The 20,796-nt window shown below is 38.1% G+C and overlaps 1 protein-coding gene across 6 annotated transcripts in view; it reads left to right on the top strand.

Annotated features, from left to right (window-relative positions):
* Window positions 1–10,935: 10,935 nt before the first annotated feature.
* The window catches only part of tead1b (TEA domain family member 1b), a 45,576-nt gene continuing 35,715 nt past the window's right edge, over window positions 10,936–20,796 (top strand). Inside the window, exons 1-2 of one of the 6 annotated variants that reach the window (XM_026320027.1) lie at window positions 10,936–11,234; window positions 11,680–11,807. The gene's annotated coding sequence lies outside the window, so the exon portion shown is untranslated. Of the gene's footprint in view, window positions 11,235–11,271; window positions 11,808–20,796 lie in introns of those variants that run through there. The other 5 variants (XM_026320025.2, XM_026320028.2, XM_026320030.2 and 2 more) reach the window with 5 other exon arrangements.

Genomic DNA, 20,796 nt, shown 5'->3' with positions numbered 1-20,796 from the left:
TATTGTGTTTGTGATGGTTTGACATTGCCTCAGGCTTGAAATATTTTTCAATTTTGTCATCATTACTTTGTGCATGGGCATTTTGTATTATTGAATATTTACAATTCCCTCTCTTTATGGTTTATTAACAATATGTTCATATATAATACCTTCATAAATTTCATTTGCCTGCATGATTCCTATTATAGTCATGGTGAGATACTATGTGAGTAAGTGTGAAAATGTACTGTATAGTCTGTGACTTGGGTGAAATGACCCTTTAATAGGACCACTAAGCATGCCACTGACAATTCCCATTGGCTCAACCTAAAACAATCCAGATAATTTCATTCAGATATCTCAGAGTGACAGTGAGTTTGACCAGACCGCTCTCATACTGTCTGTAGGTCTGGTAATATTGGACTGTAGTAGGAATCTTGCTGCCTAGTGGGTGAAAAGGAAAAAGTAAGTCTGAAAATAGCAGGTCAATAAAACCTTGGTAAGTACTATCAGCTCAATAAAGCAACTGTTCTTCTTACACACATGGCTTTTTCTATTTCCAATAATGTAAAACATGGATTTATATAAATATCTGTATTACAACCACTTGTAAAAGCTCTCAGGACATGGATAAAACCTATACCTTAACTGTTCTGATAAATAAGCTGGAACTAGAGGGAAAAAAATCAATTTAGATATTTTTAGCATTTAAACGCTAACAAGCAACAAAGGCTTTTCCCACTTAACACTACTAGTTGGTTTTGGCGTTAAATTTTAAAAACCATAATTTCAGAGATGCCTTCAATAGCATATGATAGACTTTTACGTATTTATCTCTTTATTTTGGTGGGCAATTTTACTTTTATTAGAAATAATAGATAAAAAAGCTTGTTGTTGAAGCATATTGGTACATTGTGATACTGAAGGTTTTTTTTAAAGTTTATACCTTAAGATTCAGAGCGGCCATAGTACTAAGATAACAAAAGTGTTAGTGTTAGTGTTTCCACAAATCCAGCAAATAGTAGGTTTATGTACATGTAGATGTGTAGTAGACTAAACGCACTCAGCCACTGGAAAGGTTTTTAAAGTAAAACCTTCTTCACACTATTATTAGCTTACTGCTGTGCTTTTGTACTGAAGCAACAGTCTTACAAGAGTAGCTTTATTACCGTTGTCTACAAAACTAGTGAATTTCATCAGCTTAAAGATGGTTTCCCAAAGATAGACTCACTAGTCAGAAAAATAGTAGACAGCACTTGCAAATGGAAATAATTATAAAAGGAGACATGTTTCCTGGCCCTAACGGATTTTAATTCAAGAACATTACTTCTTGAAAATGATGACAAAGAATCTCTAAATGACACTGGTTGCCAGACGCATCTTTGTCTGGCTGGTCAGTCTGCACAGAGGATGGTGGGACAGGTATCCTCTTCTCCATATATGTTGCTGAATCCACTTCCTCGAATATGGCTTTTATTACAGAAGAGAAAGAGAAATATTGTTTGATGCTTTTGCACTACAACACAAAGAAAATATGTTGAAGATGTTTACGGTGGCAACTACTATTTTAAGAAGACTATTTTTGTTGTTTTAAAATATATGTTTTTTTTAAATAATTTACAGTTCTGACACATTTGCCAGGTTGTTTTTGCACTTTCCTTTCTCTGAATATGACAATACCCCAGAAGTATTTTTAATTTAATTATAAATGCCAGTTATACTTATACTTGGATTTCACTGGTTTGGCAATGCATTGTTACTGTTGACTGCTGTTAGAGTTAATAATTAACTCTCAGCTGAGCCTTTCCAGAGCAATAGTAAATCAACAAGTAAACTACTGAACATTGAGCAAATGAAGGAGTGATTTCACATTAAACCTTGGCTCCTCTACATTTTCCTGATTACTTCAAAGTTTACAACTCCTTGTTCCGTAGTTTAGTTAAGACAATATCACATGCATCCTCTACATATGACACATTCCCTAATGGTCCACCTTGATTTTCTTCACAGGATTTATTGCCTGTTAATTCTCTTACCTGATGGTTAGTGGATTGCCAGTATCCGGCATCAGCCAAACAGTTTGCTGCCTACACCCATGGGCCTCCTGCCAGTCTTGCCAGTGTTCACTGGTCTCCAGCCACACTCATCACATGACTTCAGTCATCCAGCCCCTATGAGTCTGACCTCACCTGACTTCTGCTGACCTTTACCTTTGTCTCAGATGAACCAGTGATATGGCAGGTTGTCTGATAAATAAAAGGTGAAGGCAAAAGTCAGCAAGGCATTAGAGTGTTGCATCAAGTCAGCAACACAATGCGAGCGTGTCAGTGTTGCATTGAGTACACCTGGGATTTAGCGTTTCTCCAGAGTGTATTACTCTTTAACTGACTACTGAAAGTCTTTAAATCAAATTCTTCTCCTCAGAATCTCTGAATGTTTATTTACATTATGGTTCAGTTCTCACACTGTAAACCATGTTGCACATTTTTGTGCAACACTCCCTTTTATTATGATAATGTGCTTCTGCTATCGAGGTCTCCACACATCTTGTTATTTACAGGGACATTTGTATGAGTAACTTTAAAAATTAGGGATTCAGTAGCGCATAACCAGGACACTAATGACAAAAAAAAAAAAATCAATGCATGTTAAACATACATGTACAGTCTATGTCTTTTATGTTTAATTTGATAGTAAAATGCTACTCGGGTTGCCCCAGTTCATAGCCACATACCAGCTGCTCTTAGTTTTGGTTGAGGATGCTATTATAAATTGAGCCCTGGATTTCTTGCCAGCCTTAGTCTCTGACATTTAAGCCGAGATAGTGACAATGCATTTCAATAGCCCATTGTTCTGAACCACTATCATCAGTAAAGCCCAGAATCTGGGAGCTGTGCTTTTTCACCAAAAAGCAGAAAATGATCACCCATAATCAGACATCATACACCAAGATGTCTTGAACAAGAGCATTTCCAGCTATTAGGTGTAATTACACTCCTGTATCTGCCTTTATATACCACTGTGTTCATATCAAATAAGCCTCTCTGCACATGCTAAGAGACCTGCCTCTCCTTTAAATAGGGCAACAGCAGTTCTGGCAGCAGTTAAGAAAAACACCCACAGAAAAGCGAACTTGGCAAGATGGACGCTGGTGATGAGTGGTTTATGTCTATTACAGTTTGTTATTGATTTGGTCTCAGTATATGTTCTCTGCTCTCTTTCTTCATTTGAACATGTACATGACAGAAGTTCTGTTTCAATTTCATGGAGATCTTTTAAAACCATATGTTTTTATTGTAACATACACACAAGTTTTCACTAAAACCACTGTTCCTGCAGGAATAATTCCTTTTTTTCTCCCTACCATACTATAGATATAGCTATATCTGCCAGATGGCAGAAAATCAATAGTGCACTGATTCTTTCCGATGGCAGGACATAAAGCTCTGCTCTAAAAACATGCATCTGTGTGATATCACAAAATCCTCTGCCTCTGATACAATTTGCATGCACATCTGGTTATAATCACATTACTTATGCTGTAATCTGTCTTTAATGTCTGTGCCCTACTGGCAGTATGTCCTATCAAACAAGTGAGCTGTCACAGAGATGAAGAGATTTGTAGCCAACTAGCAGGTATGCAAACTGATGAGTATGTCATATGAGCCTGTGGCAGCATCTGGAGGTGTCTGTCTGAACTAGATCACACCCGTCTAGTCAAAAGGGACAATGTCTTTCGTGTTGCAACGTGTAATTTCACTTCAAATGCTAAAAATTAAATCTTTATTGTAGCATCAATTAAACTGTACAAAATCATGTCAAAAGAACAATGCTGGCATGCAATATACCTAAATAAGTAAATCCCATAAAGTAATCCCATACAGTGTGTACATGAGTAGATCTAATTAGTGAATTAGCAGTTAAATCAGATGCAAACTTATAATGAAAACACAGTCACACAAAGCAAAATGAGGCAGAGAACGAGCATGACAACATAAATAAAAGATTTCCCCATTTATTTAAAAATTAACCCATCAGTAGAAAATCAAATGTACTCTTTAACTCTGTGTGGAGAAAAAATGGTCTGCTAATATTGTGATTCCTCTGGCATGAAACACACAACAGCAATATGTACTTTCATTAATTGTATGAAAATATGCAGAAAAGGCTGCACTGACCAATCACTGCCATACATTTCTGCACAATACACCATCTAGCAGTAATTTGAATCCATTGGGACTATTAATGGTTAACTACAAACCTACCTGCTATTTAATGGAGTCCTGTTTAATAGCCAGAGTGGTTTGTGGTTCAGACATTTATTATATCTTCTTATTATAAAATCAATCATCACATGCAAAAAAAGTGATTGCAGTCTGAAAACATGCCAAAATAAACAAGGCAACAAGGGTTGTGTCTATTAAGTCAATTTTAACTCACTACAATTCTATTTATTACTCTCCACTTTGATTTGTAACTCTAATGATGTTCTATTAATGATAATGGTGTGAATTTTAGCTAGTTTGTCTAATTTGTAATGCATTTTCCCAATACATGTTCCCTTTGCACCCTTACAAGCTTCTTTAGTCTGAATATGCTGTCAAGTGGGTATTTGATAATGTTTTATAGCGTTATCACGTTTACATCTCACAGACTCTGGTATACATGCAGACTGCAAGGAATGCCTGCATTTGTGTCACATGTGTTTGAGATGTACGTCACCATGTTTTATTTTAGGTGATTTATTGCAAAATCATTTACTCCATTCGAGTCTTAGTAACAGAGGTGACAACATGTTTCTATGTGTTGTTTATCCAGAAATCATTGGGGAAATCTTTAATACTGTGCTCATTTCTGTTAGTAAGCTTGAGTCAAATAAATATGATTTTCACACTGTACAACAATGAAATAAATGTTTGCACTATTATAAGCTAAAATAACATATTAGAAAAGCATCGGTCTAGTTGAATGGAACTTGAGTAGAAGAATAAGTGGAGAGGTAATAGTGATATGATATGCTGTATGATAATATATAATATATAATAATGTGAAACACTTTTAAAAGCAAATCCCATAATAGAAGAGCTATATAGAGCTAAAATCATCCTGAGCTGTGAGTGAAATGAAACAGAAAAAGTTGTCACAAGGAGGCTTTTCCAAAAATCTTTGAAAAGTATCATTAGTTCATCAGTGAGCTTTGAAAACAACCTTTAATTCAAATTATAAAACAAGAATATATGATGAGAATTTGTTTTTTTTAATTTTTGTAGTTTTTGTTATAGACACACACACCCACACTCACACAAATATGGTGTCAGAAAAAATCAGCAGCAATGTTGATTGGGATGTGGGCTCCCCACTCCTTTTCATTTAACCAGTAAGTGGCCCTCACTAGTCCTTCTCTTATCTCTGAATAAAATGTGGCCGGCTGAGCAGTCAAAGCATCAAAGCAGAGAGCCAGGGCAGCACCTGGCCTTACTTGGCTATCTGATTAAAGGAGGTTGCAGGCCAGGCTGAACCATACCAGGCCAGGCAGTGGCAGCAGCAGGGAAGATCTGGAGTAAAATGAACTAAACCAGACTAATTCTATTGCACCATGGCCTCCCTTAGAGGCACAGGGCAGCAGGTTCAAATCAAAGCAATGCCATAGCACAAAGCAGCCTTATCAAGCCAGGAGTGAGGAATGAGGGCTGCAGTAGAGAAACTATCATTTTCCTGGTTCAGAACAGCTGATTGGTGTTCTCTGAAGCATGCATTTAATGATTAAGCTGTTATTATCTATGGTGTCCCCAAGCTCCCAAATTGGTTTACAAAAAAACTGCTTTATCTCAGATGAAAATAGCATGACTGTTGAGCGGGACACAGTAGAGTGAAGGCATTAATAAGGCAGCTCTGTGTTTAAAAAAAAAGATTTGGGTTTGGATTTGTTCTACTTTCATCTGTTTTCATTTCTTAAGAAAATATTACTTTCAAATGGAAAATCCAAACAAAATGGGCTGTTTTTTCACCATCATGATAATTAAACAGCATAAAAGTATAAAAATAGCTTGGCTGGTAAGTCACATACAATGTGCAAGAATTTGATTCAAAATTCATCATTTAACCGAATATGACCTACCATAGAAGTCTGCTGGAGTATATCTTTACATTTCTACATTCACATATAAGCAAAGTAGCAAGTGTTGGTGCAGTAGGAAACAGGGCTGTGGGACATGTTGAATGCATGATATGAAAGTGTATCTTATCTGCTTTTATATGCAAAAAGAATTATTGCTCTATCGTATTTTGGTTGCAATTCTACAAACATTTAAAAATAGATGAGATTGTGGGCGCTCCCGTTGGTTTAAAAGGGTTAAACATTGGGTAGACTACACATGGCTTACATGCTCAGATGTTGCATGCACAGCACATGTTGTTGCCCATCACAGACAATCTTTGCTAAGCTTAGGAAATGTAATCAAGTGGAAAAACTAGCAGAAGATATCTACTGTTAGCTGTATCACCCTAAGTCATGATGTTGTGTTGGCCCTTCATACTCATATTAGTACATATTAGTTATTTATAGTAAGGGGTACTATTAGATGATCAAATCGGTACAGACAGACCTGAAAACAGAAGCCTGTGGTGCAGATAGGGAAAGTGTTTGTTATTACAGTGTTATTCCTGAATGACTGTGTGGTTGTTTCATGACAGTGGCAGTCCCATTAGCCCGTTTTTTGTTCAGGCTGGGAAAAAACTGACCATTTGTGGACAGTGTACACACAATGCTGCCTATGTGCAATGCAGGAGTTCTGAGTAATGCAGGAGTAACCCAGGCCCAGTTTTCACTTTTGCATTGGTTTCAGGGTACATAGCACCAACCGTCTGCAACCACACTATATTTCTCATTTTCAGTCTACATATTACTTACACTGATTAAGAACAGAAGTTAGTGGATGTTTGGCTGGCGGGTTCTGTGGAGGACACAGCCTATGAAGACAGGTCCATTGATCAGTTCCTAAATGAATTAGTCAAATTACTACAACTAAAGAGTATTCCTCACCTCCCCAGTTAGTTCAACATGCATTTAAACACGTGACTGCTTATTTCTTCAATTCCCTCTGACATATTTACCACCACCTATGTCCACCTATAGATGTTATAGCCTACTACTAGTCCACTCATGCGGCCACACCATGTTACACAATAGCTGACTGGCAGCTCATGAATAGCGTCATCATAGGGTGGTCCTGGTGGGTGAGCTATTTGTTTTGGGGTAAACAGTTCAGTGGCTTTTCTCCCTCTCCACATGCAGGAAAGGGGAAATAACTGCAGAATAGACAGAGATAAGAACATCAGGAATTTATATTTCCATATTTTAGCTGCAATCATTTGGCTCAGTAACCTACAAAATGCAGTCACTGAAGACTGCCCATAGGGTAGCATTTTCTCAATGCTGACACAAAAACCTCTCAGGATTATGTTCAATATGTAGTGTTTAACTGCCAGCAAAATAAATTAGCACTAATGTGTCTGAGCTCCTGGGTTCTGTACGACTGCATTCATTTTTGAGAAAAAAGTAGGAATTTCACACTAAAAAGATACAGACACAGCTGACCTTTGATGATTAAGGAGGTGACAAGGTGAAATGATAGCAACGACTAAGCTACATGTGTAATCTGGAGTGTATTTTCAGCATGTTATGAATAGAAAGACATTGAAAAATGTATTGAAAGACAATCCTATAAAGCACATTAAAATCATACCCCTCCCTGTGTTTCTCTCTCAGCTAAACATGCACAGACAGGTGGTAAAAGGTGTTGATGGATGCCCTCAGAGGGGCAGTCGTTCATCTTCATAGATCCCTTTCTTTTGAAGGATTGGTGTCAAAACACAAGCTTCTAATGGATGACTTGTTCAGACAGGACCACAGTTGTGTCTTTGACTGCGTTTTCTGTCTATAACTGTTTCAACTCACCCTGATGTCTGAAGTGGTGACTTGGAGCAAACATGTTGCATTTATATTATGATGGTGGCTGTTTTTTGAAATTATATTGAGACTTTTTTACTTGTGGGATCTGCTTGGTTGAGGAGGGTAATAACTAAACTTAGCAACATTTAGCTTAAAGATCATATACACTCACTCACTTTATTAGGTACACCTTGCTAGTATCGGATTGGATCTCCTTTTGCTGTCAGAGCTGCCTTAATTCTTCATGGCCTAGATTCAACATTCCATATTTTGGTCCATATTGACATGACAGTATCACGCAGTTACTGCAGATTTGTCGGCTGCACATCCATGATGTGAATATCCAATTCCACCACATCCCAAAGGTGCTCTATTGGATTGAGATCTGGTGACTGTGGAGGATATTGGAGTACAGTGAACTCATTGTCATGTTCACGAAACCAGTTTGAGATGAGTTGAGCTTTGTGACATGGTGCATTATCATGCTGGAAGTAGCCATCAGAAGATGGGTACACTGTGGTCATAAAGGGATGGACATCATCGGCAACAATACTCAGGTAGGCTGTGGAGTTTAAACGATGTCCAATTGGTACTGAGGGGCCCAAAGTGTGCCAAGAAAATATTGCCCACACCATTACAACACCACCAGCCATTGATACAAGCCAGAATGGACCCATGCTTTCATGTTGCTTATGGCAAATTCTGACTCTACCATCTGAATTCTGAGATTCATCAGACCAGGCAACATTTTTCCAATCCTCTATTGTCCAATTTTGATGAGCCTGTGCAAATTTTAGCCTCAGTTTCCTGTTCTTAGGTGTGGTTGTCTGAATACATGCATTGAGTTGCTGCCATGTGATTGGCTGATTAGGTATTTATGTTAACGGGCGATGAGGGTATTTAATCAACTTTAAGATAACAGAGCTGCATAATAATTATATCACAGTGCTGCTGGGATAGTCTCATTAAAGGAGAAATATATAAAATTATGCAATTAAAAATAAAGTAAAATCTGTGTACCCTTATATACTTGTGAACAAACCAGCTGGAGATTGCAGTTTCTGCTAATTTACCTTCACAACATTTCTCCACACCCAGCTGACATGAAGGCTTGCTTTCAACACTTTTCTCTCCTGTTTAAATTTGGTCAGTCCTGTAAGGTCAGCTGCTGCCTTGAAGTCCTCAAGGAAATACTGTAGCCCTGAACTGAACAATAAAGGATGTGCTATCATTAAGGAGAGAGTCCTGTGTTTGGAGGGAAATGGTTTTCTCCTTTTAGCATTAAAGTATCAGCACCTTCCACAGCACAGTCTAGCTATATACTGTGTTCATGTAATACAGACGTAATAAAGAGTTACCAGTTTCTGATTTGATTACCGTTCTTATTAACATTCAAGTGATTATTTCATATGGGGAACAAGTGTCAAGTGTTTAGCAAACAGACATGAGTGTCCCTCTTTTGAGTCTGTTTATTAAGGCAGCCTTCAAGCTAAATGCACATTTTTTTCATACAACTGTAGATCTATGTTAGCTCTTTTTTAACAGTCCAGTGATGGTATCACAGATGTTACCTTACTGAACTCTGCCACCTGCTGACCCCACTGTCCCACCCACTCCCACACAAACCACGACGCTTTCCTCACCCCTTAATATACTCGGTCCAGCAAAACTGTACATTCAGAACACTGAACTGCTTCCAGCTACACTCTGGACTAAGTACTATGTACTAATCTTGCACTATCTTTTACACTGCACTGGTAACTTAGATAGCTACTGATTATGGACATTTTTTTTTCAGTGTCCATTGCACTAGTGACTTACTTAGCTTAAGGTATCATTTGTACATATCGATTTGTAAAGAGCATTCATAGTTTCCGCTGAGACTGTACATACATTGATAGCACATATTCCTCTGTACATTATAATATGTTCATAGTACTCACATCTGTATATTTTGTTCATAGTACATCCATCTTTATATTATGTTCATAATACATCCATCTGTATATTATGTTCATAATACATCCATCTTTATATTATGTTCATAATACATCCATCTTTATATTATGTTCATAGCACTGCCTTACTGTACATACTGTAGATACTGCACTTGCTGCTAATTGCACTTCTGGTTAGATGCTAACTGCATTTCGTTGCCTTGTACGTGTACATGTGTAATGACAAAGTTGAATCTAATCTAATCTAATGGTATCTTGAAGCATCTTGAATGTTTGGAGGGTGGAAATATTTTTTATCGCTACTTCCATCTTGTACCATACAAACGCATCAATATCATATCATTATTTCAAACAACAACCACTCTATAAGTACATATTTACATATAAATAAGTTAACTATGAATTAACACATCATTTTCCTACAACTGTGTTATGACCAAAAACACATAGGTTTGATCAGATATATGATTTATTTTTTTTATGTCAGAATTCTGAGGGAACAAAAGACAGAATCCAAATACATTTGCATGGCAATAGCCCTCTTCTGTACTGATATTTAGGCCAACTAAGTAAAATGATCCAATAATTAGTCTATTATGAAAAGGAAAGATTATATAGTATTTAATTATTTACCACTAACGGGTTGCATAAAAAACACGCTCATTTATTTTACAAATTGTTGGTTCATTCCTATATTTTGCACAAATTGTCCATACAGTACTTCAAGTTTCACGTGATCATATTTATAACCCGTCACGGTCATGTTTTTAACTCCGTATGTGTTTCGCGTTTTGTGTATTTTCATATTAATCGGTCTCTATACGACCTAAAACCAAACAAAACACATTATCAGCCACTTCATACTCAGGATCCCCACTGCATGGGCCTTTACCCAGACCGGTAGCCAAATCAATCCATGCTTGAGGTGATCTGAGAGGAACTTCACTCTTGTATTGATAACTGCAGCTGGATCGATGCTTTTCCAAGTGGACTTGACGGGTGTGAAGTTGTAAATTCCGAGTCTCGGCGTGCCCCTGAAGGCGTCCGTTCCCGGGATGTGGAGCACCCTCCCAGTCCCCGGCGCTGCCTGCTGCCCAGGCTGGCTGCTGGGCTCCGGATGACGCCAGCTCTCGCTCCGCCCCGGCGCAAACTCGCTCTTTGCGTTCATTTCATTCCTCTTCTCATTCCGAGCATTCTTCGCATCTCTGTCAGTGCGCGAAGCGATTCACCTACACCTTCCTGGCTGGCCCAGAAACACCAGAATAACTTGACATAGTGTTATAAATACCCCCGTAACATCCCACTGCCAAAAGAAAGGGACATTTAGATGAGATATCAGTAACGAGGTAAGTTTCGTTGGTAGTTGCAGGTATTCCAACTGGTTGTAGACTTGTGTTCGCGGGGCTTAGTTTACGTGTTGTGGCAGGACTGTTCAGAGTATTGACACGGTGTTTACTGTTTATCCCGTGGCGTGAAGTGGGGTTAGATCGCCTGTTGCCACCGCTGAGGTAGATGGCCGATTCTGTTCGCTGTTGCAACAGGATGCTCACTTTGAACACTCACTGTTTGCAGCCCGTGGCTTTGACATGGCAGCGAAAATCTTTGACATTTTTCACATTTTTTGAAAAGAAGCCTGATCGTACGCCCCTATAAAAGGCTCAGATGCGCGTTTCCCTCTGTCGGAGCCACAGAAACTGGCTGTGGGACTGAGGACGAACTGAAATTTTACCGCACGAATAACATTTTTGGACAAGATGACGGTTGAAAACGTTGCTGTTTTCCTCTCCGTAGTTGGCTCAGCCGGGACTTGTCGGAGGTTTCACCGGACCACGTCGAAGAAAACACGGCGAAGAGACTTGTTGCTTCAGCACGAGCGACGGAGTGCTTTCTCCTTGAATCGCCATCGAAGTTCAGTGTAAGTACGTTTTGTGGTGTTTGTGACCGTGTGTGCTCTCCATGTTGTTACTGAAACTAACCACACCGACCGAGCCCCAGGGAAGGATTAGCCCAAACTCCTTCATTGTTTCACGTTGCGAGGTGCATTTCAAGCTCCTCCAGATCCCTTCCAGACTAACTCAAGTCCAGAAACTAGCTGCCTGACAAAAACACCACAACAAACTGCACTGTTTTGTAGGGTCTTGTTCTCCTTCGGAGGGTTAGAGTAGTCTTAGAAGGGCCTAACGTGATCTTTTAGTTGTCCTTGTGGAGAAAAAAAAAGTAGCTTAAAGAGATGTTTTAAATGCAGGGTTAGATTATCCAACTCTAAGCAGAATAATAACCGATGGTTCAAAGGACAGTGTGTTGTTTTGGATAAATTTAGAGCTGCTTGGTGGAGTTTATGGAGCCTCTGTTTGGGGTTTCCTCCATTGTTTTCCTTTTCCTTCCTGTACTTTGGGAAATGCCTGCTCAGCTAAAACTGAAGTCAACTGTAGACCAGCTGTGTGCGTCCACATAACTTTTTTTTTTGTGGGAAAATTACAGAGGCTATTATGCAAAGTCAGGGATGAGAATAAGGCCAAAAGCTTTCATTAGCTCCAATAAAAGTTAGCTGAAAAAGTGGGTGTAAACCCAGTTGCACCAAACACTTAGATGTCCCCATGTGTGCCAGACTTTGGTTTAGTCTCTGCTTTCCCTCCCTGACACTTAACCCATCCTTTGCTGCATCAAAGTGTCAGATTTAGTTTGCTTTGAAACACAAAGCCCAGTCAGTTCTTCAGGTCACAGTTTACACAGTTCAGATATGCTGCTGTGATTCAATCAAGGTGTCTTTATACTCAATTGATTTAGCAGATGATTAGAAAATTCACATCATTTCATTCATTGTGTTGTGTGCTCTTCAGTTCTGCTTTACAGCAGTCAGACAGGAAAATAACTAATTGCCTCTCTAAGACATTAATTTTCTGAAAGCTGCTGTTTTTTTTTGTATTAAGAGTAATAGAAGTGTCACAGTTGAGCAGTGAGATGAAATAATAAAAAAAAAAAGACCTGCAGCAGCTTTAAAAGGAGTCTCTTGAACAAAATCCACTTTATGTCTCTTAATACTACCAGAAGTTTTTGGCTGCAGCGCTGCAGCCTCTCTCCTCTTTATGTTTCTGATGTGAAAGAAGCTGGTTAGGGAGAGAGTGCAGGTCTCCTGCAGTTCTCTGCTTTCATAATGTAACATTTGCCTTTTCTTACTATTCACTACTGTTAAACACTTCATGTAACTTTGTAAAAAAAAAAACAAAGTAAAGAGAGAAAACCTAATGGGGAAGTACACTGCATTTTTATTTAATTAACATGAAAGGGCTTTTATCATTTCCAGGAAACAGTTTGAATACAGTCAGGCAAAACTCCAGACATGTCACAGTGTAAATCTGCCTGCTTGGAAGGAAAAAAAAAAATAGGAGTAGAAATAGATGCTTTGTTTTCAGCTTATGCAACCAGTGGACCTGTTGGACAGAAGCCTGCATAACATTTGGGCAAGAATAGGATGTTGCCTTTGTTTGACTGAATGAGACTTTACTTCCCAAACTAGGTCCAAACTCCCTCTGCCTTTTTGACAGGGATGTAATCATTCTGTTAAACAGAACGTACATGTTGACAGTGATGACGACGATATGTCAATAATTATGATTTATCTGTATTTTTAAATAGTTTGAGATTTCTAATGAGCATAATATTGTTTAGAATTGACAGAATCCTGTCACTGTGTTATGATATTGGTTATATATGTTATCATTCAGCTTACACAGATGGCGATAAATATCTGCACGAAAGAAGGTTGTGCTGTTGTTGATGAATTGCAATAGAGGCTACACAGGCGAAATGAAGCTATACTGCATTGTTGGTTCAGGTTTTGTTCCTTGATGCTGCCTTGTTGAGGTCTGAGGGCAGAACTACAGACAGAGAAGACTATGTGCTCTGAAGTGTGGACAGAATAATGTGTTTTGTGAAGTACAGAGTTGACTGTGTTACTTCTTGGTGCAAAATGAGACTGTTCGTCGGCTATCCACGTTGAATGCTGTTCGAGGGTTGTTGACATTTACAAAACTGCTTTTTAGCCCAACATTTGTGAAATGTCTTTGCTCATTTTGTGCTTTACGACAGAACGTAGCAAATACCAGTTCTTGCTTTTTTTTTTTTTTTTGCCTCCAATGAAAGATTGAATTTCTCCTATAGGTGACGGAGTGTCATGAGCACAGCACGGTCATACCACGGTCATGTATTTAAATTTTTCAAAACTCTTTTTTCTGCTTGTGACATGTTGCATACCGTAATCACAGAAAATGACTGTATTTTCTTGTGTTGCATAAAGATTAACACCCGATCATTTAGTACATTGTCGAGCTGAGTCTTGAAAGCCAAATGTGTTTGGAAATTATAACCACAGTTATCTGAACTAACAAGGACACTGATTCTCTCTGTTAATAAAATCTTAGATTGAAGACTCTTTACCCGAGAGTGTACCCATGCTGTCCCTTTATCCACTATAATGTGGCTATTAGCCTAAATTTTAGAAAAACCTCAAATGGTTCCTGACTGTTTTGATTAATAGCACCTTAGAGATACTGTCTGTGTGCGAGTCAGACAGTAACTGCCTGCTGTTTATTCCCTGCTCTATGCAACAGGTGCCCGTGAGCAGTGATGTATTTATTTCCTCAGGATACCATCTCATTTAAAAATGGCTTTTTAATTCCACTAGTTTTAGTTTGAAATTGATTATTTTTGTCATCACTTAGGTTAGTTGTTTGGTTTTTGAGATTTCCATTGCTCAGATTATATTACTCATTAAAAAGAATATTAATAGTTTTTGTATTGTTTTTGAGCGTTATCCATAATTTACATGTATGATCAGGAAATGTACGAATTAGAATATTTTTTTACTGGAATGAAAACAAATGTATTTGCAACATGGCATTTGTCTTATTTGTAGTGAGGGCCTGTTAAATTCGTCATGGGAATGTGAACACGTTGTGTCCCACATTTTAACTGAAATGATGATCCACAATATTATTATTATTATTATTATTATTTGTTATGAAAATTTTAGGCTAGAAAAAGATCTGTGATCTGTAAATGCATTTGGACACAGTCATTAATTGTGTAATTAGATATGATGTGTAGCAGGAGTAGTATCACATCAAAACATCAGTGTTCTCCATGGTCAAAGCGCACTTTTAAAAGAGGACACTCCTGCAGGCTTCCAGACTGTGTGTGCCCTGAGGTAAACCCTGGTCTAGAAAGGGAATTTTAGAGTATGCGCTGCTGCTCAGCAGTTTGAGCAGGGCCCACTGAGGCCAGTGGAGAGTGCCACCAAAAAGGAAAAGCTGGCTCAAAGCCACTGACGTCATCTAAGTAAATCTGCTTCAGTACTGCAGCCATAAAATGACTGCCAGCTACTGAATGCACTTTGGCCTTGTCAACTACCTTAGTAAGTACAACACAGTTTTTTCCTCTCCGTGTCCATGCTTATGGAAGACAGATTGTGTTTAAGTCCACTCCCATTTTGCTGGAGTAGTAGCAGACTTGCCTATTCATTCTAAAGGATTAAATCATGTTTGAGCTTTTCTAGGTTTACATAAGCACCAAATGATTGAGCTTCTGTTCTCTCACCCTTTGAAGTCATACCACTTTATTATTACAACCTTGTAATTTTTGCCATATGGGAATTGCAGTGATTTGCACTGGAAAAAAGGCATTTAGGCAACCTAATGTCTTAACCACTCAATATTGACGCGTAGAGCCTCAGAGGTTATTTAGATGCTGGGACATGTACTTCTTCTTCTTCTTCTTCTTCTTCCTCTTCTACTTCGAATAAAAATCCAAATAAATGAGCTGCATTGTGATCAGACACAGATGAAAAGTATTATGTATTCCATGAATCATTAGATGAGTCAGTTTCTGAAACCACTATAAACATTTTGAATTCTTAACCACAATGAAAGCAGGAAATCTTGTCTTCAACAACTTCCTGTCTCAGTGCTGGCCAGAGTAGTGGTGGTGGTGTTCAGCTTCCCACTAGTGAAAGGAAAGCCATAGAACAAAGGCGCACAGTCACTTCATTTACTGAAACTGTGTATAATTTGCGGCTTGTATTCAAATGTGGGTTATTCAGTCTCCCAGTCGTTGCTTGTAATAAATTCCCTCAAGACCTTTCAACAGTCGTCGCTGTATTGTTGTCAAGGCTGACACAGATCAGGCAGGCTCTCTTTGCCCTGAAGGTGCCCTGGATTCAGTGGAGGCACAGATAGACTGCAGGGTAAGCTCCCAACATTAATATGCAGCCTGTGCCCGGGAAATTAGTTTGGAATCCAAGCCAGGACACAGCAATAGAAAGCTGTATTGTCCAAACTTTTTTTTTTTCTTCTTCTGTTTGGTCTGTTTAATAGGCCCAAATAGCAATCAACAAGTCAACAAGAAGTCTCACTGGTTTATTACTTGTATTTTATTCAGCCAACAGTCCAAAACCCCCAAGATATTCCAAAGAAGACTGAGGAAACAGGTGTACATTCACAGGATAAGCTGGGGCAAGACACTTTTGGACTTTTGTTTTTTCCTTTTAAAAAATGTCCAAAAACAAATGCCTACTCATTTTATTGTTAACCAACGCGTTAATTAACTAACTGGACTAGATGTTATGTTGTACTTAGTACTGTTGTTACCAGTTTTTAATAAAAGGTTTCATTTTCTTTAGCAAGTTTTTAGTAAGTGTTACTCAAAAAGAAGTTCAGTGCATCACAAACCTTCAGTGTCCATTATAGTAATGAAGAAGGATGTCACCCAGTGAAACAGGACACTGATGGGTTTTTGATAGTTCTATACAAATATCTTTGCCACAGAGGGATAAGATGTACCAGGGCATGGGTACACACACAATACTTGTTGGCAGAATCAGTTAATTCTTGGTTTTGGCAATTGAATGGATTTTAAGTAAACCTGTTGATTTTCTACAACTATTTTTATAGTCTCAGCATTGAAAGTTCCTGAAATGTTGCTGCATCGAAGACCGCACGCTCCGCGTTAGTGTAGGGTCTACTAACAACCTTAGTGTTTCACAAAAAATACCAACCTTGGATTCTTATTTCTCATTACCCATCGAATGCCCAAAAATTTTCAATTACAGTAGGCTATACAAGTCAAGATAACTTTACTGTTTGTGTTTGGTTTGTACACTAATCTGAAAATTGATTTTTTTTTTTTTTTTTTTTTTTTTTTTTTTAACACAGTAGAATAAGTCATAAAAATAGAAAAGGCATTTTATATGCGTTACTGTTGCAAGATCTTTGTGTTCTTTCTGTGTGTCTTGCTCTCACATGCAGGGCCTGCCTCTTTACACCGTTGAATCAGTTAAAAAAGGCATTTGGCAAATACTGTCTTAAACAAAATATTTTTAAATTGGCTTTAGTTTGGCTTCTGATTTTTGTGATCATGCCAATATCCTAAATACAGTTCTGTGTTCCTGAATAGGGAATAGGGTGGCTTTAAGTCAGTAAGTCGCAAGTTTTTGATTATTGTTTTTTGCATAGCTGACTTGATCTTCTTTCAATGCCAAACAATTACCATAAAAATATCGTACTAATTAGAAATTGCTCATGACCACAAAGGTGAAAATTCAAACACCTCCTTATTAAATTGTTTTTAGCACAGAACCCTGTGACTTTCATTTCCTCCAACTCATAAATGTTTATTCTCTAAATACTATTTTTTAAACATTTAAAGTCTTTTTAGAAAGATTTATGTTTAATATTATGTGCTGTGACCTTTGTACTGTTTTAAATTAGACTAGTAAGAAATTTGCTCAAAAACAGCTTTGTATCTTGTAGGGTTAAATATGTAATATGTATTTTTGTAGGTTCTACCCCTTTGGCAGAAATCATCTGATAAATGACCGATCACTTCGGCACTGTTGGTACACAATCAAATACGCAAGAAATACCATAACATGTTGGGTATCATCTACATTATTAATAATGATATAGCCAAAATATTTGTGTGGTAAGATAGTTTTAAGTTACCCACAGTCATCACCAGCATAAAGTCATTGGTTGAAAAACCAAACAAATCTCATTTAATTCAGTAAATTTTACCTGATCGTAATATAACCTGTTATGAGGCTGTTTATGGCAGATGTGTCCAGTGTGTGATGCAGGAGCTGTTTGGGAAAACAGAAACCCGGGGAGAAGAATGGGATGAGATGAGAAAGAAGTATATAAGGGGATAAATAATGGCTGGAGAAGCAGAAGGCAAAGAGATGGAAGTCTGTGTGAAATGGCAGAGCCAAATGCTCATCACTGTGATTTGTTTTTTCGTGCCCATCCGCACGCGTCCTAGATGAGCCAGCGGCCAGCCCTCGGCCCGCTCTGCTCTCATAACTGTCAGGAGATCCTTTATCTGACGGACCTTTATTTACAGCTTTAATTTCCTGAGCTTTATGTGTTCCGCTCGCACTCCACACCACCGTGACAGGGGCGTTCGCTGTTTGGAATGCACTGCAAATTTTTGATAGGCAAATGTCCTCTGAGCTTTCATTACATTTCATGTTTGAATGGTAAATTGTATTCTTTATATATTTTAGTATTACTGGCAGGGACATATCCTCAGAAGGAGAGATTTTTGTCTCTTAGATTTACAGTCAATTTTCTCTCTGGTGTTCAGAGTGGAAGATCTTTAGCTATGCCTCTATTCTGGGTTGCTAATATATCTGACGTTTAGTCCAGGTCATGTTGTTGCTACCTGTTTCTCAGTCTGAGGCAGGTAGAGCTGGCTGCTTTGACAGAACCTGTAAATCAATTCCATTCTCTGGCAAACAAAGATTGATCCCACAGTGGCCTGATGGTTGCTGGGCGGTGGGATCCAGGCCTCAGATTTGAGCGGGATGATATCAGACAGATTCACTGCACCTAAGCCTGCCGGTTCAAAGAGGCATGAAATAAACAGTAGGCCATTGCCAATAACAGAGGCGGCATAAGTAAGCTTTCTAGCCTCTCCAGTGGACCTTCGGAAATTGGTATTGAAAACCTTGTTTATTCATTCATCTGTACTCCAAAGCTGTAGATTTATTCATGAAACCTAAAAGAAAATCCAATACAGAATCTATAGTTTTGTCCTCAAATTCTTGCATAGTTTAGTGATATACTGTAGTCTGTTTGGAAATGGCATGAAACTATCCATACCGTTTTCTTGTCTTAAACAAAGGGCATGCTTCAAAAAAAAATTTAATTAAAGGCTGCAACTCATATCAGCACCTGTTAGGATGATTTTAATTTATTTGAAACAGTGGCTATACCTTGAATGGTTAAGGTTTCCTAATAAATTGAAATCATACTTCCACAGATTTCAGTTAATTTTTTTTTTATATTACCTTTAAATGCATCACAAGGTCCTCAAAAACTTGCTGTCAAAGACTCCATTCCATAAACATGCTTTTCCTGGAGCAATAAATTTGTTTTAATGACAGAAACTGAATGGAATTTCAGTAATGCCTGTCATTGTAAATGCGCATAGTTGGTTATGTGTTGCTCAAAATGGAATACTTTTGACATTGCTATTATAATTATGCAAAGGCCAGGATATGTCTTTACAACACGCTGAAAATGTTGAGTTTTGAAATCACATGGTAATTATAGTTTTACACACTGTGGCCTTAATTACTGTGGGCCATTATGGGGTGCACAAAAGTCATTCACAGAATCATTATTGCACCCTCTGAGATAACGGCACAAAAGAACTCCACATGGAAAATTACATTTGAGACCTCTCATCTGCTATTTCATTACCTTGCTCTGTCTGATGGGTGAAATGGGTTCTCTTAATTTAAGGAGCTGGATTCCAGCTTGGTGAGTGGTTTATGTAATCTCACAGTAAGTGTAATTTCCCATAATGCCATGTCACAGTTACTACTCTGCTTAGCTACCACATTCACTTATTGTGTTGCGGGCCATCTTTACCCCGCATCTCACAGATCAGTCCATTTCTATGGTGTACACCCTGCAAAGACAGAAGTATGCAATTATCTGTAAGTCGCCAGTGTTTCTCTGGGTGACATTCACAACTTCTTTTGACAAACATAATTAGGCTGGAGATTCTAAGACACTAAGAGAAGGTCCTCATTGACAACTGTGCTAGGTTATTCACATGTTGCACATGGCAAAAGCATCTGATTTGATGTCACAGAATACAAAGAAAGTGATATGAGGACTGCATTATTTCAGTGTTCGCATGAGGACAAGTCAACAGTCTTAAAGTGACATAAGTAGATATAGATAACAGTCATCGGTTTTAATAGGTCAGTATATACATTGATTTTCTGTTTACATACTGCTAATTATTAGAAGAAGCAGTATGCACTCACATCTACTGTACACAAATGAATAATCCTTTTCGTCTGTTGGTGTAAACACTAATTTCCTCTTCCGTTTTTTCCACTACACCCCATGTTATATATCAACAACCCTGGTATTGTAACATCCAGGATGGCAGACAGCAAAGAAATATATTCAAAAAAGAGTAATCAAGTATGTCTGTGGGGGACACAAGAAGCATATATAAGAAGCAATATAAATATAGATATATATTTCCAAATTTCCCAAAACCTTTTGAGATTACAGAGAATGTGTCTGATTAGAACTAGTATTTGTGGCTCTGGCTTGCATTGATCAGAGGCACTTGAACAACTGGCTTGACCATGTCCCAGATTAATACTATTACAGACTGGGAAATAATGTGATGGTACACAAATCTTACAGTGGTAGCTAAGCTGAAAGTGTTTATGCAGTGTTGTCAGTCCTAGGTTATCTGTATTTGTGCTTGTTTCATTTTCCACAGATAATGATCAGCATCCCAGAGACACATTTGTTCTTGTATTAGGGAAAATCTCTCTGGAGAAGCTTGGTTTATGAAGCATGGCTTATCTGTAGAGAGAATTAT

This window comes from Mastacembelus armatus, chromosome 3 (genome assembly GCF_900324485.2).
Source record: "Mastacembelus armatus chromosome 3, fMasArm1.2, whole genome shotgun sequence".
Classification (NCBI taxonomy): domain Eukaryota; kingdom Metazoa; phylum Chordata; class Actinopteri; order Synbranchiformes; family Mastacembelidae; genus Mastacembelus; species Mastacembelus armatus.
The sequence above is the reverse complement of the archived record's forward strand: the minus strand, read 5'-3'. Positions and strand labels throughout refer to the sequence as shown.